The following is a 27,576-nucleotide window of genomic DNA, read 5'->3' as shown; positions in this document are numbered from 1 at the left end:
ATATGATAGTCATTAACCGCAATAAAATGATGAATGAAATGTTTCCCCCTTTTTGGCCTTAATTATTTGATTTTCGTTTAAACGCAATGTTTGGTTTGTTAGCCAGAGAGCAACACCTACCTTTTCAAATATCGTTAGTTACTCGAAACTAATTAAATTCGCAAGTACTAGGCGAAAATTCACAAAATTACCTTGTGCTCTAATTGGGGCTTAGCATCCGGTACATTACCGAAAGAAGTGCACCCAACGACTTAGAGTGCTCTCTTGAAAGTGCACCGCGTGAAATGGGGATACGCCTTTTGGAGTTCGAAAGCGCGCTAAAAAGAGCCTTTTTACCATGAAACCTGGGTGCATAGTAGGTAATATGTTTAGGAAAGACCTACGAATGGTAATAGGAATTTCAAGGCCATTTGTATTTAAATATAATTTTAAAATAGTTCCCAGTATATTCAAAACTAAATAACTTTTTACCGGAGACAAGAAATTTAAAATTTTTTTTTTATTTTCAGGCTTAATATCCTTGATAATCTACGCATACATTTTTCCTTAATGACTGGAATTAATTATAGAACTATCAAGTGTTGAAATGCTGAGCTGTTTAAACACTCAGGTAAGTCATTTATATATTTTTTTTATATAACCTAATAAATTTGATTTTAAATGATTGACTTTATATATTTCTTCCTGTTTACTGAATGATATAGTTCCTTGAGTAAACACTAACCGCCAACTTCCCATGTGTTTCAGGTAATAAACGGCGCTAATGCAAGAAGTTTAGGTATATGTAAGGGAAAAAGACATAAATGCATATGTGACAGGGCCTTATCAAAACGCGTGATACCGGCTGCCAAGCAAGGCTTGTAATTTTTAAATTAGAATTACGTGATATGCCTGCCAAAGAGGCATTATTGAACGGTCGGAGAGCTAGGCAAGTGGCTACGAAAATGTTGTTTAAAACAAGGTCGAAAGGCAGGAACAGACTTTTGAGGGAAAAGCAACAAGCTCTCTGCCTTCGAAAAACATTTTGCTAGAAGGTAGAAGGAGGTTACGGATCAAGTCGTGAGACTTTAGCTTCTTAGAAGCCAAAACGTTTCCAAACCCCACGATTTTTTAATGGCATCCCCCCTTGGGTGGCATCCCTGAAAGAACTTACAAAAAAATAGGAAATGACTGTGGAAAGGGTGTTAGGTGTGCTAAAACGGTAGTATAAGAGCCGACGAAATTAAACAGAGAAGAAAAATTACAATATGTATGCATGTACATATGTTTTTCTTAAAAAGGCGAAAAGCATTGGTTGAAAAAATAATTAACAGCGGGGACAGATGGCAAGGATTAAAGCCCCTTATTCATTCAGTCCCACACACATTCATGCATTATATTTAATTGACTTGGAAAGTATTCGAAATGTATGAAAAATAAAGATACTTGTTGGATGGATCCAGTCATTCACAGGCCTGTGAAACATAAAAACCTAAAGCAGAAGTTATCTACTGATATAACTTTTCCAAGACCTGTAAAACATAAAATAATTTTAATTTTTGATATCAACTATGAACATGTTTCATAAGTTAATATCATTGTCAGTCATAAACTTTTCTACTAAAATATAAAAACATGGGAACTCGAAACATATGAAATCAACTTGTCATTCATGTTGAAACGAAATCGTTCGATTAAATTCTATTATCTTTATAGGGTTGGAAACACACGCTTTCGTCTTATATTGTAATCGGAAAATAACATTTCTTTCCTTAAAGCCAATTTAATTTTTTGATCTCAAATATAGAACATACTAAAAGGTCATATCAGTAATAAACATTTCTAATACAAAAGCATGGGAACTGAGAACAGAAGGAACAAATTTTCCATGCATATAGAAACGAAATCGTACGATTGAATTGTATGCACTTTATGGGGTTGGAAATACTCGACATCGCCGTCGCCTTCGCCCTATATGGTATTTAGAATACTGCACAGTACTGGATGTGTGGAGAACAAACCAAAATGCGTCGTCAAGATATCTCGTTTAGGGTGAGTGGCCGTTGGGGGTGGATGGCTGTACATTCCACTATATTGTGGTAAATTGTATACATACAGAAAAAAATAGAAAGAGAACCATATCGAAGAGGTGGTTCCCCCATCCCACCCCGGTTCATAATAATGCAAACCGCGCCGGGCGATTGGAAATTAATGAAATTTTATACAAGAGTCCAAACCAAATTGAAGTATGAATGAGGGCCGAATGGATGTGTAAATGAACGTCTGCCAGCCTCCTTCAACGCCCACTTCCACCCATTCCACCCAATAAATCGTATGTATATAAGTATATATGTGGACCATTACAAAAAGGAGCCAGATGAAAGCGGAACTCCATTACCCCCGGAGAAATTGTTGCCTGGGCTAATGCGAAATTTGTATGCAGTCCAAACAACGGGAGTCATTTCTTTTGTTTTGCTCGGCAAACGCTCTGCCTTTTGTTTTTTTTTCTGCTACTGCTACTGTTTTTCTTTTTTCCATTTTTGAATTTTCGTTCTTGTAGGCCTGCTTTGGATTTCATTTCTGTTTGGGCACTTGGCGTTGAGAAAAATAACAATCAAATGTAATGTTTGCCAAAGAGAAGGAGGGGGGGGAGTCAGGAAATTAGAAATGCCCTCGTATTGGCCATTGACCATTAGAACCTTCAACTAAAGAACCCCCCGCTAAAACCCCCTGAAAAAGTTAATACTTTCAGTGAGTAAATTTCATTAACATTTTATTGACACAGTGGAGACAAAGCATAATTAGCTGTACACGAAAACGTGAAAGGAATACTAGGCCAAATAGATGTCGAGAGCAATTAGAGCTAGATTTGGAAAATATATAAAAATTAACTGAATATTAAGAGCAGTGGAGAGAACCAAAAAATATACTTTTTCTTTTATAACTTTATATCATGGGCACCCTGCTAAGGGCTATATTAAATTCCTTCAAGTCCATTTGACCCTCTGATTTATTTGGCTCTTAAAAAAATCGTTCACATAGCACATATGTTAAATTTTGTATATTGGTTTTTCCCATTTTTTTTTTTTACTGTTGGCGGAAGAATGAACACAACAAAATGTTCTGGTGGCGAAACAGAAATATTTGAGTTTTATGCGCACAAAATTATAATAGGCAGATGCTCGCTAACCCAACTCCATTCACACAAACCGCAATCTCTTTTTTCGCATCCCCTTCTGGGCAAAAATGGTTCGTTTTTGACGATGTGTGTTGTTTGCTCTTCCCAAAGTGCCATTTTGTATGGGGTACTAAGGTAGATAGATATAGGTGGAGGAAACACCCAGTCGTTGCAGGTTGGGCAGTTTAAGAATCCGAAGATAAATCTCATTATTATGGCTTCCGTTTATTTTTGAACACAAAACGCATATAGCGTATAGCAACTCCAGTGCCACAGAGCAACACCATCGTCATCTGCATCGGTTTCTCTGCAGCCTGCTTTTCCACTTCCAAGTGCCATCGCCATCCACCGGTTTGGATACCCATCTCCGGAGACAAGTTGCCAGATTCCGGTGCGAAACCTAAGGACTTACACATTCACAAGCAAAATAAACCACGAAATAGATCTTTAGTTGAGGGCCCCGACTTGAAAGTACCCAGCGCTACTTAGGAATGATTTTTAAATTTGTCATGTGCGGCAATTATTTTAAAATATAAATATTTGAGGGTTGTTAATTACTGTTCAGTTTTGTAAATGCATGATAAATAAGGTGTATCAATAAAAAAAATCTTTTGAAGATACTCGCTATTCAGAAATTTTTTAAAATTTCCAGATACATAATAGAAAACCAAAAAAAGGCGGGGTATCAACGCACATTTAATAAAGGGCCTAGGTGATCATTAAGATTCTTTATGTCCCCAGTTAAGGGGGAAAATAAATAATTTAAAATGCTCCCTAATACAAAAATACTCCTTTAAAATATAAATATTTTAAGATAGTTTTGGGATTCTATAATACCCGAAGTGTGTACCCACCCAAGACTGTGAAAAGGATCCAGGGTCGTATTTTTGCTAAACAAACAAAAATTGTAACTGAAATTTGGAGTGATTTTGTTTGTTTGAATATTGAGCCTTAAGCTATTAAATATGAAGAGCATAATACTTTTTTCTATCCAATATTCATTTAAATTTTGTTGTTTGTTGTTTGTTTTATTTGTAAAAAAAAACATTTTGATATTTTTGGCACTTTTGGGGGAACTAGTGTGCATAGTTAAATCAATTCACCCCCAGTAAAGCTGATTAAATAATGTATGATTTTATGGCGCCAATTGGCATTACGTATGTGTATATGTACTTCAATTTATTTTATTAGCCCAGGTAAATGTAAATCTCTGCTAAAAAATTCCGCTGACCACAAACGGTGATATGGGGGAATCGTATCCCAAAACGGATTATTAACCGTATCCAACCAGGATATGGAATATATGCGTTCGTTGACCCTTTTTGTGCGGCGTGTGGGATGGACATTTTTGGGGTTACCGCAGAAATTGTGTCGCCAGCAAAAGAAACCCCGGGTGCTTGCAAATTTCCATGAATTTAGGATTCTATCATCATTTTATCGGTTCGTTCGAATGAAATTTCCCGCACACAGCTTCTAGGTCAAAGGACACCCACTCGCTTCAAATCACGAAGACGTATTTTGACATTCGCATTTCCATTTACTATTTCCTGTCAATTTTTCTTGGGTCGCAGATAGATGCGTGTGGGAGTGTGTATGCCCGCGTTCTCCGAAATATTGTGACAGTTTGCAATAAACGCACGAGTCAGACTGCCACCCCGAAAATCTCTACTTCCTTCTGCTAGCACCTGCCCAACCCCACTTTCTTTTTTATGGCCATAAAAAGAAAGTAAATGCACTGAACTGGGGCTTGGATAAATTTATACAGCACATTTCATGCGATCAACACATAAATATTATTATTATTTTTTATGCCAAGGAACCACGAATAATCTCCTATATATATATAGACCTATATATGTACACACAAAAAAAGTGTTTGCAAAAATTAACCACTATAATGGTAAAATGGGCCCAACCTATCGAATTGGCGATTTGTCCCATTTACGTAAGGGTTACTATAAAAAATAGTTATGTAACTATAAAGTGGGTAAAATGGGCCCAACCCATCGATTGTAGTGAAATAACTATTTTTAAAGTTATCCAACCCATATTATTTATGGTTTCTGTGAATTCCTATATACGTTACTGTAGCATGGTAATTTGCAAAATAAGAAAAGTAATTTTCATATTTCCGTTTCCAAAAGAAAGTTTATCCTACACTAACTTTATAACTATTTTTGATAGTTTATTAAGTCTATACTATTCCAATAACAAAGTATACACGTCACGTGAAGGTTACTATGTTTATAGTAGTTTAACTATTAAATAGAAAATAAAGCAAAAACAATTACGTATATTAATAGTTGCATTGATCAACTTTAACAAGAAAACTTTTTTGTGTGTATAAAGCAGATAGAAATGTTTAAATACCAATGTGTTTTTGTGTTGGTCAAATCAAACAGTTTATTTGAGGTGCAAACTACAGAGCCTTTGGTCATAAAAATTCTGTGCCTTTGGTAAAAGATTTAAGCCACTTTTTTCATTCCTTTCCTTTCCCTATCCCCATTTTTTCTATTTTGGGCAGTCACTTGCTTTGTGTCTAATAGTTATAACATTTTTCGCAGCTTGATGCTTATCTTAAGTCGCCTTGGGCCATAATCAACGCTGACATGTCGGCTGGCTGGATGGCTGGATGGCTGGATGGTCTAGATGGGCTGCCCTTAGGTGTTCAGGGCTTTTGAGGGGTGCCGACAAGCACCGAGCACCCAGCACTGAGCACCGGGTGCCGAGTGGCATATTGAAGGGCTTTTGGAATTGGGACCACAAAGCTCCAAATGCGTATTGCATACATAAATTTGAGTCGAGTACGTTTTGCTCACGTTTGCTGCACAAAATAAATCTTTGACAGACAACCAAAATGGTTGGTTGGAGGTGGTTAGATGGTTAGATGGTTAGATGGTTAGCAGATGGGTGGTGTTGTGTAGAGATTGAAGTAGAAACCCAGTTAGTCCGACTTGAAGGTATGTGGTAAACAAAATCTGTACAGAATCTCCCCATGTTTTAGCCATGTGTTGGCATGGCATCATCCATCCTCAATTCCGCAGAGGAGGTCATTTCGAGAATCAAGCCATGAATCGTTCTTTGTGGAGCTCTATATACACAATTTTATGCTTGGAACAATATGTTGGAACTCAGTTTTCGCATCTCCCCATGGTGAGGCTTAAACCAGTTTGTAAACTATAAAATTTTATAAGAATCCCTGCACTTTGAAAGCCACCTTTGAACGAAACTTTAAGTTTTAATTAATCATTTATGGGACATTTTATATTTATCAAATATATATTTTTGCAAATATTTCCATTTATTAAGATTTCTATTATTTTCACCATGAATAAGAGAGTAAAAACATCCAGAAATCAATAAATTGAGTTAAATGTGGTGTCTCCAGACTGATTGTTATCATATATTATTTGCTCATGGCTAATAGCCCTCATTATGGCATATTAATAATCAAAGGACACAAATGCCAAACAAACTTGTCGTGAAGATCACAAAAATGAATAGAGCACTTCAAGTATAGCCAAATCGATATAGATAATTAATGTGTTAATAATAGCTTTATGCATTCTCCATTCTGGCTCATGGAAACCAGAATTTTATGTTTGGAAGGTGGAATGCGCAGCGATTAAGATAAGTATTTGATGCTATTGAAAAAAAGAAAACACAAATGAGCCGAGCAATGTGTTGCGACCTGCTTTCCGAATCGATAAGCGCGGGGAAATGCCATAAAATGTAGCTGAGCCAGAATAAATACGATAGCATATATAAATTTATTTAAATGAGCGCTACGTGTAATGCCAGCCAGGACGAGAAATGAGGAAGAAGGGTCGAAGGTGCGGCTTTTCGTTGCCTGGTAGCTAATTTACCAATCGATGTCATCGATACTAGAACCGGTAATTCAGACGAAATCTCCAACTCCAGGATGCCCAAAAGCCTTGACTTGCTTTAATTAAATTTCGCATTGATATTTGTTTGCCTGTATGTTTGGTTATACAGGACGGAGGCGAGAACCACCCACTGTTCCACCGATGAACTTCTTGCCCCCTCGTTGTTTCCAGTGCAAAGCAGCTTGGGCTCTCGACCGCGGCCCGTGAAAGGCGGCCATGAAGGAGCCAAATGGCTGGCAGCACGTGCTTAAAATTGCACCAGAGAAGAATTCTTGATTCTACACGAATAAAAACAAACAGCTCGATATCAATTTGATATTCAAGGGTCAAATGGATATTTACATTGTTTGTATTTGCTGTAGATGGGTGAATAATATCAAAAACGATATGCCCATTTTCTCCCGTTGGAAACTCGCTTTAATGGAAAGGGTCTGGGTTTAATACCCCTTGCTGCCGTATGGAATTTTTCTTTTTCATTGAAATATTGCTGAGATATAGTAACCACTATTGGTACATTTTAAACTTAATATAATTGTTTTCATTTTTCGCCAGCTAATGGTTGTGTTTTGATATTTCAATAATTTCATATTTCTAGGTGGTTGAAAAATTTTTTAAGATACATTTTAAGCTTGAAAGCTAAACCAGGGCTGATAAAGTTTAAAATCCGAATATAAGGAACACATCTTCAAAAAGACCATGATATTATACCAAACACCCTCTTTTTTCCGTGTATCTGGGTAACTTCACATGGGGACGAGTGTGTGCAGTCTAGGGTACAGCGTACATGTTCACACTTACGGGCGTGCTTAATTCTTCGCAGCTATTCAACTGTACAGGGAACGGGTTTATTCGTTTCCCTGATGCATTCATTCGTTTACGCCTTACTTTTTGCCGCCTTCTCTGGTGACGTCGCGACGGTGATGTAATTAATGACGCTTGGCGCACAATTTTTAAATTGAATTGCTCTAGCTTCTTGTAATCAAAGGTCTGAACGTCCCAGTTCTGGACCATAACAAGTATGCTTATGGTTTAATTTGGGACTTTAAAGTTTAAACCCTTGGTGCTTAATACTATGATACTGATATCCAGATACTGAATATTCATACCCTCGACTTTTATAATATATATGGTTTATGTACATTGTGCTTTTGACCTTATAAAGTATTTCTGTAAGTTATACCTATATAGTCGGGTGGTCTTTCTAAATAACTACTCAAGTAGATTAAGTAAGTTTCGTATTTTGACCACATTATGTTCTAAAATAGAAAGTTATAAATTTTTCAAAAACGCAAATTCAGATTATTCATTAACTTCGATTAAGTTTTGTTAAACTTTTTATCTCTTTTCAGGTAAGATTTCTGTGCTGGATCGGGTAATGTTTTTCCAAAAATCCTACGAGAGACCTATTAAAAGCAGAAGGGTGCCCAAACTTCAAACTTTTCCGCATTCCGGGAAGTAAGTAACAGTGGTGAATATAAATAGACGCGTGGTACTTGATAATTATCGCTCGAAATGTATACATCGTCGTGATGTATGTTGGCGTAGAAAAAGAAGGCATCGGTACTTGGTTTTTAATCCTAATATAAACAGTTGCTTCCTGGTCACATTTTCCATTTGGGCTTTCTCGTTCGCTATTGGAGGCCAATTAAAATTCTAAAATACTGTGCTGTGCTATTTGGAATCTTCCTCAACACCCCATATCCCTATATAACATCATTTGCGCTCTCGGAGGGCTCACAGCTCACAGAAGGGGATAATTTATGCATTTCATATATACTTTCCCTGCGCTGCTTGCTTTTTTACCGCTCTGATTGTTATTTTTCGTTGGCTCCGCAACGCGCTACTTACAAAAAAAAAAAGAATTGGACTTTTGCTTGGTTCTCTTCTGACTCAACGTTGCATTGTTTACGGCGTGTTCCGCTTCTTCGTGTGGCACTGGCACCACTCGACTCCACCACTCCACTTCACCACTCCACTCCACTCCACTTGATGGTGGGTCAAATGAAGTGAACGGGTGCCGCTGCACTGAAGAATCCCGTGGAGGAGGAGGAGGAGGAGGAGCTGTATCTGGGGAAGGGACCAGGGCTCTGGCACAATTGTGCTCATAATTGTTTATCTAAATTGACTGCAGACCTCACTTTAAGATGTACGAGTATATACATATACGAGTATATGGACATGTGCAACTCGATACATGTAAATAAAGCTACAACAACAGACAGTGTTGGGTATATCGATGCCCCACTGTGTGACCTATAAGAGTCATCGCCCTGGGGCAAATGTAAACAATGGAATTTAAAAGGTTGCATTTTGAGAACTACGTTAATTGTGCTTAATTTTGAATAATTGATGGTGATGTGGAAACTATAGTTCAATTATTTCAATAACGATTAACTTGCTACATAATGTATACAAATTAAATATGCATTTCTCTGTGCAAACAAAAGGGTTATGTGGGATATGCCATTTTCAATGGTTAATAAAAGAAACCAAAAAATGTTTTCATTTGAAAACGTTGTTTTTCAAAAACAAATTTCATTTGTGTAGCGTTGCCAGAGGTGTTTGAATTTATGCATAATTGACAGCGAGTTCTAAACCATAAATGACCCAAGTAAATTGCCTACTTCTTGGCCGCTGTTCTTTTGTTTATGTACATTTTCTTCATCTCTGCTTTTAATAGCCAGAGGCGTAGAAAAGGGGAGTGGGTGGGGGCTTTGAGAGGTAAGGCACTCCAGCAAAAAGTGCTCAGATATCCCTTAAAATTTACATAAATTAAGGAAAAAATGGATTAAGGTTAAAAATCTTTTATGATTTTTTTACAAAGCAAAGCCTTTGGTTTTAAAGAAATTTGTGATCGATTTTTTATATCAAAATGAAAGGCACAACCATCCAAAGTTTCTTATCTCGATAAGAGGTTATTTTATTGATTTATTTCATGAAAAAATCTTAAAATGGAAAAAAAATGCAACTTGGCATATGGAAATCGAAATTTCACATGTTTTAAAAATTCCATTTGTTCCCCTAGGATTACCGTATAACATCTAGAACTGTTCTTTTGGAATTGTTTTCAGTTGTTTCCATAATTATCGTGGCATGTGTGTATATAATATAATCCAACGATCCCGATTGTTTCGACTTGGTTGGTTTATTAATAATGTCGCATAAACAAGGGGTCCATTTTGAATCCACATAATGAAGAATTTGTGAAATTTATAGCATAGCATAGCATAAGCAGTGGGATATGTACAAATAACCAGACATGCACAGGCATCAGCAGCTAGGGTACTGAAAATGTGCAGCATTTCTTCCCTTTTGGATCTCTGTGGCCGATGTATTTTCATTTTCATTTGCATTTGGCTCTCTCTTGTATTTAGCTTTTTTCTGCTGGGCCCCTTTGCTTTTGTGCTGCTGTTGTTGTCATCCGTCGCTCGTTTGGTGCGAGTGAAATGCAAAGCAAACAACAATTTGTAATTTCCGTTGTTGCCCAGCCAGCCAGCCAGCCAGCCAGCCATCCAGCTATCCAGCCATCTAGCCATCCAGCTCGACCAGATGAGGCTGGTGTTTCAGGGTTCCCCGGGTTCCCGGGATCCCCGGTTTCCAGAGGGGCAAATACTACAGAGAATAAAGGGTCAGGGGACCAGAGATGGGCGTGTTTTTTGGGGAGAATTGGGGGGAAACTATTCTACGCTCTTTTAGGTGCAATTTTCTGCTTAAACTAGATGAAAAAATCTGTGCTGCCAGCCGAACGCGTACCAACTTTGCCATGGCAAGTCCGGCCATTCCATCCCATCGCCGTGGTCGTAACACGTCCGAGAGGCATATCGCTCCAAGTTTAAGCCAAAGTTATTCGGAATGCATTTTCGGTGATTGGAGAAGCATTGCCCAAACCCAAAATACCAAGGACTATGGAAAATTTGACCCGCATCCGCTCACAAACAGCAAGCCTTTGGGCATTCCCCATACCATAAGCACGACATTCGTTGTCTTATCTTGAATAGTAAGCTTCATTAGATATTAAATATTTTGGTCAACAGCAAATGAGTAATTAGAAGATTGAATTAAAAATCGATTTGGAATTATTTGGGTTGGGGAAATATCGATAGATTTGGCAACTAATAGTGGCCCCTATCTGTATCGATTCTATTGAAAATCAAAAATTAATCGTTTTACCAACCCTAGTTATCATCACATTTTTTGTTTCGTATTATAAAAGGGTTCTATAAAACGAGATCTAATCTAAACAAGGGAAAAGCTCGACTTGACCCAGAAATGCAATTGAAAATTCGTGCGAAAATCAGAATGTAAATATTGAGGCCCAGAATGCATCGAAACAACAATTAGCAAACGGATCCAGGCACTTAAGTCAAATTAGTAAGACAAACAAAGGGCGTTCCGACTTTAAGGCCGGGTTTTAATGTCTGGTCAAACAAGATGCAGCCACTTGCACTTGCAGATAAATTAATAAAGATCATTAGGGAAAGGGGCTGGAAGCATCCAACTACATGTTTGTTTGCAAACGCTTTTAGGCAGTCCATTTACAATTCGATTTTGGCACAAAGGGCGCTTTGAACTGCACTGATGTTTGCTTTTACTCAATCGAATTTTACAGCTTCCAAGGAGAATTTCTTCAGCGTCTTATTTTTCACTCAACGATCACTAAATCTTCATTTTAATATGTGTTATTATTTATGTTTTTCTGAAACAAGTGAAGTTTAACTTAACTTGAATTAAATGTGAAGGGAATACTAAAATAATATATTAATATTTAAGATATTTAGAGGAAATAGCCTACATGCCATACCAACTTCCTACCTTTTATAGTTTACTAGATTGACTCGGCTAGTGATCCTGATCAAGAATATATATACTTTATGGGTTTGGAAACGCTTCCTTATACCTATTATTAGTAGTAGTAAGATAAGTTCTCTTCCTGCTCTTTGAATTACATTTACTGATCGTAGCCTTCCTTTTCGAACTTGAGAACAGTCAAACTCATTATGGGAAAGCAAGAATTCGTTTGGAAGTTGGATAACGATTTTTTATCTTAACAATCATAAGATTGTAATGATTTTCTCGTTTTTAAAAACAGAAAGTTGCTGTCTTTAGTTCTTTAATAACTTATTTTTTTCTTAGAGGAAAGTTTTATATGAACATGCGTGCTTTTTGGATCTGGTTCAAGGTATAAGGGATATCTGAACATTTCTGTGCTTCTTTTGCCCTTGCCCGTGTTTGAGTTAATGTTTAAGCTGGTGTTTGTATTGGTAAATCGTTTACGTACGTGTGGCGAATTGTGTGCGTCGCAGGGAACAACTGAGCCGGCACTAAAAGCCAAACAAAACATGAAAATGTTCAAAGATACCGACTATTTGTAGTTGCATTCGTATCGGAATCTATATTGGGAGCCCCAGATAATATGTGCAGTTCTTGGTACTTGGTGCTCGGTACTCGGTACTCGTATCCATCCGACTACTTCTCCGTTCTCCTGTATCTCCTTTGCAAAAGCCACGCAACTCTGCTCACTTGCCCGTCGTTGTCGTTATCGCTGTCTGAGCACAGTGAGCACACAATGTAAAACGCAAATATTAACACGGCTAACCGATATGCCGTATATACAGATACAGATACAGATATATAGATACAGATACAGACCCAAAGCCGGAGGTGGAGGTGGAGCAGAGGTAAAGAGGCGAAAGCAAAGGCACGCACGACACTCACATATTAACCGGATACGCTAAAAGAAAATAGTTTGAAACTCGTTCGAATTCGGTATTTTCGATTGAAAATATTGCATTTCGGAAAAAGGGTTCTCGATTCGATAACGATTTTTTGAAAACCAGTGTTCTCGATAACAAGTTTAGAAATAGTGTTCTCGATTTGAGAATGATTTTTCAAGATTTTCAAAAATGTAAGTTAAAACTTTAAATTGTTTAATTTTTAATTGCAAAAAATTGAAAGCATTAAATTGTGTACTTTATTTTGAAGGGTTTCTGTGACACCCAAATGTACATTTTCTCTGAGAGTCCTGGTTTTTTTGGTCCTTTTTCTGCGTAGAATTTTTTTTGATTTTAAAGAACTGAAATGTTCTTGACTTATTCGGCTGCAAATTCTTTTCGAGTGTAATCTGAAATGCTGTCGTTGCTTGGGAACGGCTAGTTGCATGTTTGATAGCCACACAATTTGATTTAGTGCTACTCGAGCGGACACAGTGGGCCTGGTCTGCCTTCTTCCACTTCCATTTCCACCGCCCCGGCCTTCCGACCCCTCTCGAGATGGTCCGATGGTGGTCGAGTTGAGCAATGAGAGGAAGAGCCTGCAGCAGACATGTGCATAAATAATTATTAAAGGCAAAATGCTGCTTTGCTTGCACGAGAATGCGAAATGAAAACCGCAAAAAAATGCGCAGAGCCAGCATTCAGCATTGCACATAAATATGGGGGTTAAAGTTCACACCCCATCCCACCAAAAGCCAACCTCTCAATGGGATGGCTAACATTCTGGGTTTTAACCTCATTTATCGAAACTTGATAATTGAAATGCGTTGGATGCTTTCATTGCAAATTTATATTAGCATCCATTGCTAAGCCGAAGAAATAGGGATATGGAACCGAGAACCATTCACTAATTAAAATTTAATCAAAGTCTCGTCCGAAACTCGGTATCTCCAATTTGAAACAACATTGGGCCGCAAAACAAAGGATATTTGAAGCTGGCGTCGGGGTGTGTTAAGATGTGGAAATTAGTCAAAATGTATAAACTAATTAAAACAGCTCTTCACTAATGCATCAGTAAGTCAATTCATTGATAGGCTTTAAGTGCTGTTAGAGAGACCTTTGTGTCACTTTTGCAACAGCAGCACGACTTAGGCATTGTATGTTGAATGCAATGACCATTGAGCCATTTAAATGCTGTCCCCTCACATGCGTGCAAACCCAGCCCCATGGGACGACAAATAAACCGCAATGGAGATCCAGGATAATTGGGTGGAATGTGAGGACACAAGAGGTGTTGCAACCCTGTCTATGGTTGACATCTTCGCAAGTGCGGAACTATGCCATCACAGTTGCACATAAAGAAACTGTTGCTCGATCCAAAGACCATCTGTCAAAAAACATGTATCGAAAATATCGTACAGTTTTTTTTTTTATCGAAGTTTGATATATCGAAAAATTTCAATATTCGAAATCCGTCAAATAACGATAAAGTATGAATACATATCTTAGTATATATGGAATATGCCAATAAAAACATTTTTTATAGCAGCTTCCAGATAGAAAAAGCAATCGGAAAATATTACTTGTGGGTAAAATGCGTTTTGCACAGTGTACAAACAATTATGTTCAAACAGATTTGCAGCTTGGCCAACTTAAAAGAAAACTTGAATATCCTGTCCGATGCACACGACTTCACATTCGTTCCGTTAACATGCCAATTATAAACAAAGATTTCAACTGACCATCCATCATCGTATTGGTCAAATTATTAAAGCCTCATTTGGTAGTAGAACCCAGTTGGGTAGAATACACATACGTATACCATCTACTTGAACTGACTAAATATCAGAGCACCCTGGGGATTTTTCACAAGTGTAGAGCTGCAATTTGTAACCTAAGTGGATGTGACAGAGGTGTTAGTTGAGGTTAAACGCTCGACATCGACATCCATATCCATATCTACAGCTATATCTATATCTAGATCTATATCTATATCTCTCGTCGTGACAATGAAACAGATGTGACTCTGCAACGGGAAGCATCATGTACAAGAATCTCGTTAACGAGTTCTGGGACCGCCGCTGTAGCACGCAAGTTTTCTACGTGCCGGGTCCTTAGATTGGGCTCCAAATTAAGGTGTCGCCGGTTTGTGTCATCAGGCGAGCCAAAAACTTGAGCTGTGGCCCACGGCCAGTGGCTCCAATCAAATGAATTAAAACTATAGGCCGCCGCTGCTGCAAAAACCATCTTGCCTGGCTGAAATCCCCGAATTTCTGTTTGTGCTGGATGGATTTACTTATAGAAGGGGTTTTGGGTTTGGGCCTGGGTTAGCTGTCCTTCGGTGTTTGTCTGTCTGTCTGGGTCTTTGTTATTTGATCCGAGACGAGACGAGTCAAGACGCTGTGCTGGTTGGTGATTGGTGCGAATTTTTAGGTCATTATTAAATTGCCACCCAGGGGCAAACAAAGGGGCGACTAATGAAATGTCAGTTTTGGCGAGGATCAAGCTTAAGTCACTCGACTTTGGTTGAGTGATTTATGCAAAAAGTTATTGCAATATTTGTTTATTATTCTTTCAGATATCCAAGACACAATTCTGTTTTTAATCATTTCCATTGATTAAGGCTTTATGGCACTTGCTAGATTTTTCCCAGCTCACTGGATTTATTTTAGATTGCCTGGCAACCTAGAGAAAAAGGGGTCTCCAACTTAACAACCTTAAAAAATATATTTATTTAGTCATGACTTTTTTTCATAGAAATATAGGTAGTACCCAGGTATACATGTATGGGATGTTATGAGTTTACTCTGAATACTTGATCTTAAATTTATGTGCGTCTGTGGAAAGTTTAGATAAATTATTCATATAAAGGTAGGACCGTTTACCATGTTTCTTTTTGGCAGATTTAGCAGCATCCTCTCACATTGCATTTGCATTTGCATTTCCATGTAACATGTACTCCCTGATTGAGATATGCAGTTAAACAAGCAATGCAGAGGTAGTGCTTTTCCAGTTCACGAATCGAGTACCCAGTATCTCATTGTCGAGGTCTTTGACTATTGCGTTCTTACTTGTTATTTATTCGAGTGTGAAGACCCGACTTCATCGCAAGGAGCTTGCGGCTTTTGCCTGCGTGGTTGAGTGCGTATCTCTGAGCAGTTCTCCTCCACCGTGCTCGAAAATGTGTGTGTTTAAATAAACACACCGCCGACAGAGCGACCGACCTCATGCATATTTAAAATGCTAAGCACAACTTTCAAATCGAAAATGATTTTACCAGGTTTCAAAAATTTAATTTCCAGTCAGAAGACGTCAGATATTCAGCATGCACTTTTTAAAGGACACATATCATACATACGAGTATATGTATGTAGTATGTGAGGCAAATTCGCTTGCTCAACGAATCAAGATTGACAATCTCTGCTTTTCTGAATTTATTTCATGATACCTCTATCCTCCCAGCTACTTTGTATGGCAATTAGCAGTTTCCCGGTGGACAAAAAGATTTACGTATGGCTTCATAATTTATTTGCTACGTCCCCACAGGAATGATTCATCAATAAAACACATGTGTGTTCTTTTTTCCTTCTTCTGTTTTATTACAAGGCAATGGCTTTTACACATGGCCCATATCTTAATCCCCAGCCACTTTGTGGATTCCCCTTGATGCTTCGAGGGTCAATCCTTAATATTGTTATCGTAAGACTATATTTTTTCTCCCCCATCTCGAAAAAGAAGTCTGTTTTTTAGATGATCATATTTTGGGGCCAGTTCGTGCTCTCCTGTTTCCCTTTATATGGATACGTCTTTTTTCTTTGTCTTGCTTTTGTTCAACGGCGACTAATGCAGAATTATTTCATTTCTGTGTGAGCTGAGCTAGAAATGCATTAATTCTCATTGTTTTTGGTCGAATGTCGAGGGGAGCTGGCTCGGTGGTGGAGGTTAATCCAAATCCTTTGGCCATGGACAACCAGTAACCAGTGACGGAGATTAAGATGACGAACTGTGGGTCACGCGAGTGGAGTAACTTTTTTGTCGCCAAGAGAGAAGAGCAGAGAAGAGGAAGAATGAATGGACATCAAAGGAGAACGAATTTTTCATGCACTGAGTTGACTTTTTCCCTTGCCCTTTTCCTACACACAAAAAAACTTAGGTTAAGTTGACCAATATAATAGTTAAATGATCGCTACCCATGGAATTATAAATTTGACCAACGAAGAAGTTACTCACCCAACAACAAAGTACACACAGCTTACCATTTTATGGTAGTTATACAATTAAATAGAAACCAACGCAACAATGAAATACACATCATTATTTTGAATAGTTGTCACACTTTTTTACGGTTACGTAACTATCCGTATTGGTCCATTTTACCCATACAAGTTTTTTGTGTGTAACTGCTCTTGGCATCTGAAATCATCACATCCCCTCCAACTTCATCTCCATCATCTCCATCATCCCCGCATCCTTGGCTCTTTTTTTCTGCTCTTCGTCATCCCGAAATGCGTCATCATTGTCCGCAGAAAAGATGACGATAAAGATTTCCTTGGCGAATGGCGTCAACGGGTTATTAGAAACACACAAAAATAAAATAAAAAATAAAATGTACAAAGTTCAAGAATGCATCCGCCATGTTTCCTGTGGCTAAAGTGTTTTATTACTAAGATGCCTCCCTTTTTTTCTACCCCATGTATTTTTGACAAGTGATTTCTAGATTTTTTCGCAGGAAGGCTTGCTTCACAGTATGGTTAACATACACCCAAAAAAGAATTCGCTGTGATTTTTGGATATTAGAAGTCAATGGAAAGTACATTTCTTTCGAGCTTTACTTTTTACATATTGTGAATATAAACTGTTATATTCTTCTTTTTTGTAATTTTTAGTCAATATATGGCTAATTGGTAACCTTATACAATACTCCCCGAACTTTCAATTGCCGGCAGCCCTTTGAAATTGGTTAATGGCAAATAGTGAAAGCGATGAGTTGGTGGTAAAGTTGGTCCTCTTCTTATATTGTAATAAAAGTTGACAAATAATAAAATTAAGCTGGAAGATGGGGCAAAACACGGGGCATCATCAGCAGGAGGCGAATTTTATTCTATTTTGCCAGCTTTTATGGTATGTTATGTGCCAACTGCGACAACTTGACTTTATATAGAGCATAGCCATAGGGCTTCCTGTTTTGGCCAGAGTCGTCTGTCGAATGGTGAAATGGCAAATGTAAATGGCTTTGAAAGCCTATAAATTATAGAAATTCCGGGGACCATTTGTATGTCTCTACTATTGATGGCGACGGAGTGCTTCCCGCTTCTCGTCATAGAGAGTAGAGTCCAAAGTTTTCGCGAAGATGCCGTCGTCGTCTTTGTAGGAATGGAATGAATTTTCCTACTTTCCCGCCTTCTCGCTGTTGGCTTCTTCGCCTCTTCTTAAATTGTTTTCCCCACTTTCCCTCACCCGATAAAAATCATCATCGAGCAGAGAAACAAACAAACAATATACGAACGACGACGACAGGAACGAATCAACTTGAAATGACATTTGCAAAAATGTTAATGACAAGATTAATCAATATGGGTTCTCGCAGAGCTCCTGTGTCTTTACCATTTTCTCCACCCACCCATCCACACCCTATTTGTTTTTCCTGCTGACAAATCGAAAAACGGACCTCATAAAAAAAAAAAAAAAAAAAAAAAAAAAGGGGAAAAAACAGAAAGGCTTCTGGGGTAAATAAAAATAGAAAAATGGCCAAAGAAATGTGAAACACGCATGCATACTAAATATTTCTACCAGCGAATAGAGGTTGCTTTTGGAAATCACTGTGGTGGGATGTGGATGGTGAGAAATCACACCCAAAATGTGTGCGGAAAAAGGCAACAGCATATATATATGACATCTATCCGCAAAATTGAGCAATATTCTGATAGTAAAAGGTAGAAACTTGATAGACCTAATTGGTTCCAGAAGGAGGGACACTTCAAAGGGATAAAGTGAAAATTGAACATTGAATCAGAATGCGACTCAATTGTCCGTATCGTATTGGAAAACAGTCGTCTTCTTCTAACCGCAACGACTCGGCTTTTCCATAAAATAAATGAATTAACATATTAAACAAATTTCATATGTGCGCGTAATGCGTGAAAATATGCGCTTGGAGTACATTCCAATAAAATTAGGGGCACTTGGATTAACAGATCGTGTTTGAATGGTTTAATACGAATAATATTATAGTATATATAAAACAATATTATATTACATTTTGGTAATAGCTAACTAATAGCCAATCTATGCGATTTTCATGGTTTTATTTGATTAGCCATTAAAAGATTATAGTTAAAGGAAAGGCGAAAGGCTCTACCAATCTAGATCGATCGCAGTTCTGTTAAGGGGCGTATTGGATTGCCACCTTTCATAATATATCAGGCAAACATACAGGCATACATAGGTATGTGGTTGGCTTAGGGGAAGAAAAACGTTGTGGGTGGGGCCTTACTTAATGGCAATGCTCACCTGTAAAAATCCAATAAAAATGCTGGCAACAATAACATATTATAGCATGCCCTTCCGTAACAATGAACCCCACCCCCTTCCACAGGTCGCAAGGGGCCTTGTAGGGTTCGGGGAAATGAGATGGGATGGTATGGTATGGGATGGGATGGGATGGGATGGGATGGTCCCGTGTCCTTCAGGACATGTAAAAATGTCAATGAAGGTCGCCCAACGAAGGCGAAGATGTAGAAGGTGCGGGAAAAGTTACGCACTCGGCGCCGAAGCTCCAGGACGGGCAACTAGGAGTGCTAGAACAGGTTCACCTATCCTGCAGTCCCACCTTGATTGCCTCTTGGAGTGACAACTCTTGGTCTGAGCCCACGGCCCCCACGGGCGAGAATGGCTTCCTGGAGGTTGGCTTATTTATTACTTTCACCCACTAATTGACAGCAATTTACCGGCTTAAGAAGCGTTGGCAGGACGCAGAGCAGAACCTCCAGCCCAGCTCTAGCGCAATGGGTCAAATAAAATGGACGTAATGGACGCCCAAGTCATTGCGTGCATGTTCGTTCGCCTTTCCGGGATTCCTCTGCGGGCACCGACTTACTTCATAATTGACAGCTAATTTCGGTTATAAATATATATTGTCCATATAGTATACAAAAAGAAAGGAGGCCCGTAGCTCGAAAAAGAAATGTTGGCCAAAGCCAGTGGACCATGGTCGATGGGTTGTTTATCCATCTATTCTAGGGCTAACGAAACAATAACCATGGTCTCTGCTCCTTTTCTTTACCCTGCGAAAGTTTATGAGACATTGTTATTGAGGGAAGCGGCAAAAATTACTGTTTTCCAAAGGAAAATAAATAAATAATAAAATAAATAAATAAATAATAACAAAATAGAAAGTAATCACAAGTGCATTTTGAAACTTGAATAATTTTTTAAATTGAGCTTATAATAAATGTAAAGTGGAAAGCATAAAAAGAGCTACAATTAAAAATGGTATTATATAAGCCCATAAGTAACATTAAGAAACTTTTGCAAATAAAAGAGTATTGCTATTTCCAAAGACGCCTGAAAATAAACAATATTTAATATCTTAAGTGGAAGAAATTTAAATTTATCGAATTTTACCACTCAAACCATTTTAACTAGACCGACGTTTTTTTCCCCGATTGTTTCCCATTAAACATGTGGATAACATCATCATCCATTTTAAGTATACATCACCAACAGCTAAAATAAAAAATGGCATTATATGAGCCCATAAATAACTTGGTGCTAAGCTGAACTAAGCCGCAACTGATCAAAACACAGAGTTGCAAAATAGTTTTCATCGCTGTTTCGCGGATTAGGAATTAATGGGCATACATATGTGGTGTGTGCAATTAAGTGTGCATGGGTAGTTCCGTCGTCCACCAACTATCCCATCCTTGAACTGTTCTGCCCTGTTCCATCGACCATCCCATAGAAGTTCACCATCACCAGCCCAGCCTCAGTTTCTACCCATACTAATGATTACGTAGAAGTATTTTTACGAGCATAACAACATCGTGTAACATCAAAGCGTCTGGCACAGCATACAAAACGGAATCCAAGGAGCTTTTCGGAAGTACGGGGTGGTGTCGGATTAGTGGACGTAGAGGGAAAATCGGAACTGCGGTATATTATACACTTGTAAAACAGTCAGCACACGCCATTGAATATAAATCGAAATTATTTAGACCTCATTTTGAAATGCGGAACTTATAATTCTGTGACTCGATGATTTGGTCGTAAAACCAGAGACATCTTAGAACTTAGGATAAAGATTATCTTCATAGCAATATGTTTACTTTAAATTACCGAATTCCACAATCTAATTAATATGTAACTTTAAGAAGTCACTTTTACAACATTAAGTAAATTATGTTCGCTGATATGTAATCATGTTTGCATACTTTGTGCACATATTTGCTTTTCCATGTGCACAGTTACAAGCCCCCTGCCAGTTTTGCATATTATTGATATTATTATTGTTGATCCTGTCGGCAAATCCAAGGATAAAATACAACGAAAAACAAATTTCACCATCGAAGCAACGGAATGAAAATATTTTTCCCATTTCTATAGACGAGAGAGATGGTATTTTTCTTTGTGGCATTTTTTATTTCCAGTATCCTTAAAGTCAAAGGGTATTTTTTTAAATTCCTGAACATGTATGCAACAGGAAAGTATATAAAAATGCCACGCCTTGACCTGAAAAAAACGGTAAAAATTCTGGAGTCCATTGTCTTGAAGACGACTTCTTGACTGTACAATTTTTACTCGTTTATTTTGCTCTTCTCATATTTTCTTTTCTTTCCTTTGTGTCACACTTAAACGCACTCACACACACAACCGCATTCAAGTTTTATATCGAATTGGTTAATTTATATTATCAATTTATCAATTTATGGTTTTGAAATTCCTTTTTTATGGCTTCAGACAAAACACCACACTTTTCCTTCGTTGAAGCCGGATACGATAAAAATGGGTGGTGTTTGAGCCGAGTTGGGGGTGATGGTGTTTGGAGGAAAAAAGAGGAAAAAATGTACTTTGCAGGACTGAAAAATTATTGTCAGCCGGGCCTTGGCACGCTAACGTTTTGGATGTTAATGTATTCCAGCGCCGTTGGTGTCCACATAAATGCACACAAACATCTGCACTCGAAAAACGAACTTGACAATTTTGGAAATTTGCCACAAAAACGCAAGTCAAAAGGAAACAATAGCGATTAAAACCGTACGTAAATCAAATAACCTTTTCGATTTTAAATACAAATCAGCACTCTAAAGCATTAAAAACAACATTCCAATTTATTTTAATGTCAATTTGCATTTCAATTATTGTGTCTTAATACCCTGATTAACATTTGTATTTTATATTAGAATTTCTTTATTAAGTTTTATTTGTGTAGACTTTATTTATTCAGTATTTATATATTTATAATTTATTTATTTAGTATTTATTTATTCAGTATTTATATATTTAGTTTTTATATATTTAGTTTTTATATATTAGTATTTATTTATTAGTATTTATTTATTCAGTATTTAGTTAAACAAAATCCAATCAAACAATTTTTTTTGGTGAAATTGGGTACTATAAAATTAGATGGTCTGTTAATTTTGCATTTTGTAATCTCAAGAAAACGGTTGGTTTTCATTCTAATATGCCCTTGGCTACAGGCACTTTTTATGGCACGCAGCAAAACCAAAAGTGTTCCCGAGAAGACCAAGCTCAAAGCAAAATTTGACGTGGGATCTGAAAATCTTAACTTAATCCGCTGATAATGTCAAATATATGTCAAAGAATCCATAAGTAAAATATGTATTTATTTTGCAATTAAGATTAGATATAAACTTTGTGGAGAGGAGGCATTTGCGCCCTTTTACGCGAACGGAAAATAACTTCCGCCTTGTGTAAGCCGCAGAAGCACCCACTCTTGCGTTTTGAAAAGTAAACACCAGATTTACTTGCGAAAGTGAGCAACGAGGTCTGTACCAAGTCTCCCTGCCTTTGGTACTTTTCACCCCGCCACTTTTTTCAGTGTGGTGCCCCTTTGAATTTCGTCTGTGAATTTCGCTTCAAACAAAGTACACGCCTCCTGGGTGGGTGGGGATACCATGCGTGTCATGTTCGGTGCGATGACGATGAGTATGGGATGTGAGACGGGGATGGGGATGGAGATGGGGATGGGGATACAGATTGGTACAGGGGGTGCCCAAGTGGTGGAGTGCAATGAGTCGGCGGAAGGGGATTTCGAGAAATCACAAATAATGAGACACAACATAGACAGCAGCTGCCCTCGGTTGAGGGGAAAAGGGGAGATGTACTGTAGCATGAACATGCGCGGAAAAAGGGGATCAAAAATATTTTGAAAAATGAAATATTATTTTTTTGTTCTTAACTGCAACTTTATGTATTATTTATGTTTAACCATGAAAGTGCGTAAAAAAATCGCTTGGGTGAAAAAGGGTGATGCATGGTAGTTGAACCTGCACGGAAAAAGAGGATCATAGATAGGAATAGAATTTTTTATTCTCAACACATTTGATATTACATATATTTAAACAATAAAGTATTCCTTTAGTTGATGTTTTACAAATAAAGTAACTGATTGTTTTTTACAAAAATATTTCATAGAGCTATAATTTATTTTGATGTTTATTTTTGCCACTGTTTTGGTTGGTAGAAATGTAAGGCCGGCCTCCTCATCATCGTCAGCTTGGATGCATAGCCACATCCCCATCTATATCTACATATGGCCACACCCCCATCATCCTCGACCCCTCTCGAAAGCTCCATCTATCCACCCGCCATATGTGCACCGAGACCTTGGATGGAAGAGCCGTGGATTGGGGTCATGCAATTAAAAAATGTTCTCCAAATGAAATCACAATTTTAAACTTTGGATATCAGACAGATTCTTTAGAATTTCTATAGCGTAGTAGGAAGCAGGATAAATCTTAAAAGTTTAAAAATAATTTATGAAAAATATTCTGTTTTGTCTTTTATAAAATGTTGAAAACATTTTTTTTTGTGAACCCAAAGGACAAAGTATTCTTGTTGATGAGTGCTATTATTTTGAACATAGCTGTGTGTATGAATTCAAGTAGGCAGAAAACAAATAATTGTATGCCATTTTTTAATATTCATGTATTTCTCATAATTTCTATATTTTTTAGGTACGTGCTTGATAGACACATTTGTGTATACTTATGGGTCCTTATAAATAAAAACGCTGCCAGGGAGGCGTTGAATCAAACATTGCAACGCACCCGCTTGGTTTTCGCAAGGTCGGTTCGCATAAATTGATGCGGCATTCTTGAAGCGTCCTTATAACATGTATGTACATTATACGTTGTACATTATATTAAGACAATCTCCCACATATGTAAAGCCATCCACTCGAAACTAAGAATCAATGGACAGCAAAAGTCGTTTATATTATATAACTAAAATTTCTTATCATTCACTGTTAATAACTTAAAATTGATTTGCTAATGTAGTAGAAGAAGTCTTAAATATTAAACATTTAAGTGTCAGATTGTTTTTCCTAGGCTCTTGAACTAAACAACAAAGGGATATCTTGAGCTTTAATCCATAGATAGATAGTTTTCAAAGGGAAACTAAGTAGATCCCGATATGCACACTCACACACACCCCCCACCGCATTTAAGGAGTGGAGGGAAAAATACCAGGATGCTTGTCAACTTGTAAGTTATAACCGACACTCACAATAAATGCCCTCGAAGAGGCATAAACTGCTTCTCACGCTGCTTTCGTGCGGTTACTACCCGAACTCGCACTCAAACTCGTCCTTCATGGATAATTGAACCATGAATAAGCCAAAAATATGCACCTTGTGAAGGGGACATGATACACTCGAGTACGCGTACACATATGTCGGGAACTAGAATTAAGAATCGAGAGTGCCATTAGCCGGTGCTGTCAAGCAACTGCTCTCCCCAGCGTCCCATTTGACAGCCAATTCTGTCTATTTTTTTCTCTTCATGTTTGCTCTTTGCTGGGAAAAAATTCTGGGTTCGTGGTGGATACAAGAGCCGCTCCGTGTTTTGTCAATATTGCCGATTGGATTTCCTTCTGCGTCTGCTGGAATAATCAGGCCGTTTTGAAAAAAATACAACAAAAAGTTCTGTATACCCCCCACACCTGCAGCATAAAGTTTGACAAAAAAAAAAAAAGAGTAAGGGAACGCGTAAATCTTTGTTGCCACACATGGATGCCAGAGACACCACACATTATCCAGTCGTGGTCTAATCAAGAAAACCACTTACAAAGTCTGTTTCGTTTCCCAATTTCCCGTTCTACTACGGCTTCACTCCCAACGCCCTTGTAAAAGAAAAAAAAAAGCACAAAACGAAGAATAAACTTAAAATATCGTGGTGCAAATTTTCATTTATGAAAATTCGAAAAAACGATGTACCAGCGGGGGCGGTGTGGATAAAACCAGTAGATGGCTCTTGATAAAGCGTTGTCTCATGTGCATAAAACTGCCGGCAAAAAGCAGAAGTCATATGACCGGCATTAAAGCGCCACCGCACAAACACATCCAAGTTCTCGAAGTCGCCGAGCTACCAAGTCGGCAAGTCAGCAAATTTACCACCGGCAAAAGCCGGCGAAACAAAGTGTGCTTATGAGTAGAAAAATGACAAACAGCTGCGACAACAGGCGAGCACGACGACGTATTTTAGCCATATCTCTTCAAAAAGCTAATTTTTTGTGTTTTTTTTTTCTTTTTCCACCGTAAATTTTGGGCGTGGCACACAACAGCCCCACGGAGCTATGGAGCTGTGTGGCTGGGGCGCTGTTTCCAGGGAGAAACGCTGTCATGATAAAATGTAAGCCCACTAATTATGAGAGTCATGCGTTATAATTAATCAGGAAATGTAACCACTCGAACACAAATAGATTTCATAGAGTCAAATACAGGGCTTTGAAAAATTGTCATATTTTACAGTAATTAAGTTCAAGAAATTAAGGTAAAGTAAAATGTGTATACATAAACATAATTATAATAATAATTATTTTTTGTTAGCTTCAATTTGACTTGTATTTAGAGGTACCATTTTTTTAACATATATTCTCCCGACCTTTCTTTCTCCAGATATATAAAGTAAGAGAAAACATGAACAATTAAGGGTATCACATGACGTGAGAGCAGCCAAATTTTACCCTTCAGAACTGCACTTCTATAATTTTGGGTTTTCATTCTCTAATTCTACATTAACAGCCGAGCGTCAAGATGTTAACCCATTTTCAGACTGGGACTTCAAAAATGCATTTCTAGATTCCATAACTTGATCCCGATTTTGAAGTGGGATACCTCTATGGGTTGGTGGTTGAGTTCTCTAACGATTTACATTAATATTAATATATATATGAGAGGTTCAAAATTGTATCCTGTTTTCATGTCACTTTTTCCGTGTTTCCAATGGGATTCAGTATGGGTCCCCAAAACGGCACTTCCAGATTCCATAACTTCAGTTATTGGATACCGATGTTAAAGTGGGATACCTCTATGTGTTGGTGGTTGAATTCTTTAACGATCTACATTAACATATTCCTTTTATGAGAGGTTCAAAATTATAGCCTGTTTTCATGTTACTTTTTCCGTGTTTCCAATGGGACTCAGAATGGGACCCCAAAACTGCACTTCCAGATTCCATAACTTAAGTTATTGGATCCCGATTAGGACGTGGGATACCTCTATGAACTTGGGGTTGAATTCTCTAATAATCTACATTCAAATCTTTCTTTAAAAGGAGGGTCAAAATTTTAACCCATTTTCATGTTTGATTTTTCCGAAATTCCAATGGCTTTCAAAATGGGAACCCCAAAAATGCACTTCTAGATTCCATAACTTGAGTAATTGGATTCCGATTAAGACGTGGGATACCTCTTTGAATTCGGGGTGGAATTCTTTAATAATCTACATTCAAATTTATCCTTTGAAAGAAGATCAAAATTTTAACCCATTTTCATGTTTGATTTTTCCGTAATTCCAATGGCTTCCAAAATGGGAACCCCAAAAATGCACTTCTAGATTCCATAACTTGAGTAATTGGATTCCGATTAAGACGTGGGATACCTCTATAAATTTGGGGTGGAATTCTCTAATAATCTACATTCAAATCTATATTTTAAAGGAGGGTCAAAATTTTAACCCATTTTCATGTTTGATTTTTCCGTAATTCCAATGGCTTTCAAAATGGGAACCCCAAAAATGCACTACTAGTTTCCATAATTTGAGTAATTGGATTCCGATTAAGACGTGGGATACCTCTATAAATTTGGGGTGGAATTCTCTAATAATCTACATTCAAATCTATATTTTAAAGGAGGGTCAAAATTTTAACCCATTTTCATGTTTGATTTTTCCGTAATTCCAATGGCTTTCAAAATGGTAACCCCAAAACTGCACTTCCAGATTCCATAACTTGAGTTGTTGGATCCCGATTTTGAAGTGGGATATCTCTATGGGTTGGTGGTTGAATTCTCTAACGATCTACATTAACATATTCCTTTTATGAGAGGTTCAAAATTTTAGCCGTTTTCATGTTACTTTTTTTCGTGTTTCCAATGAGATTCAGTATGGGACCCCAAAACTGCACTTCTAGATTCCATAACTTGAGGTATTGGATCTCGTTTTAGAAGTAGCATAGCTCTACGAATTTCTGGACGAATTCTCTAATATTCTACTTTAAAATCTTTTTTTAAACAAAGTGCAAAATTTTTTCATACATATATAATATATATTGCTTATTTTTTAACGTAATTTCCAGTT

The 27,576-nt window shown here is 37.6% G+C and overlaps 1 protein-coding gene across 2 annotated transcripts in view; it reads left to right on the top strand.

Moving 5' to 3' along the window:
* The first annotated feature begins 514 nt into the window (after window positions 1–514).
* The window catches only part of kek5 (kekkon 5), a 99,949-nt gene continuing 72,887 nt past the window's right edge, over window positions 515–27,576 (top strand). For both annotated transcript variants that reach the window (XM_017081638.4, XM_017081636.4), the window contains exon 1: window positions 515–610. The gene's annotated coding sequence lies outside the window, so the exon portion shown is untranslated. The remainder of the gene's footprint in view (window positions 611–27,576) is intronic.

This window comes from Drosophila suzukii, chromosome X, assembly GCF_043229965.1.
Source record: "Drosophila suzukii chromosome X, CBGP_Dsuzu_IsoJpt1.0, whole genome shotgun sequence".
In the NCBI taxonomy this organism is placed as follows: Eukaryota; Metazoa; Arthropoda; class Insecta; order Diptera; family Drosophilidae; genus Drosophila; species Drosophila suzukii.
Note: the sequence above shows the minus strand (reverse complement) of the source record. Positions and strands in the feature narration are given on the sequence as shown.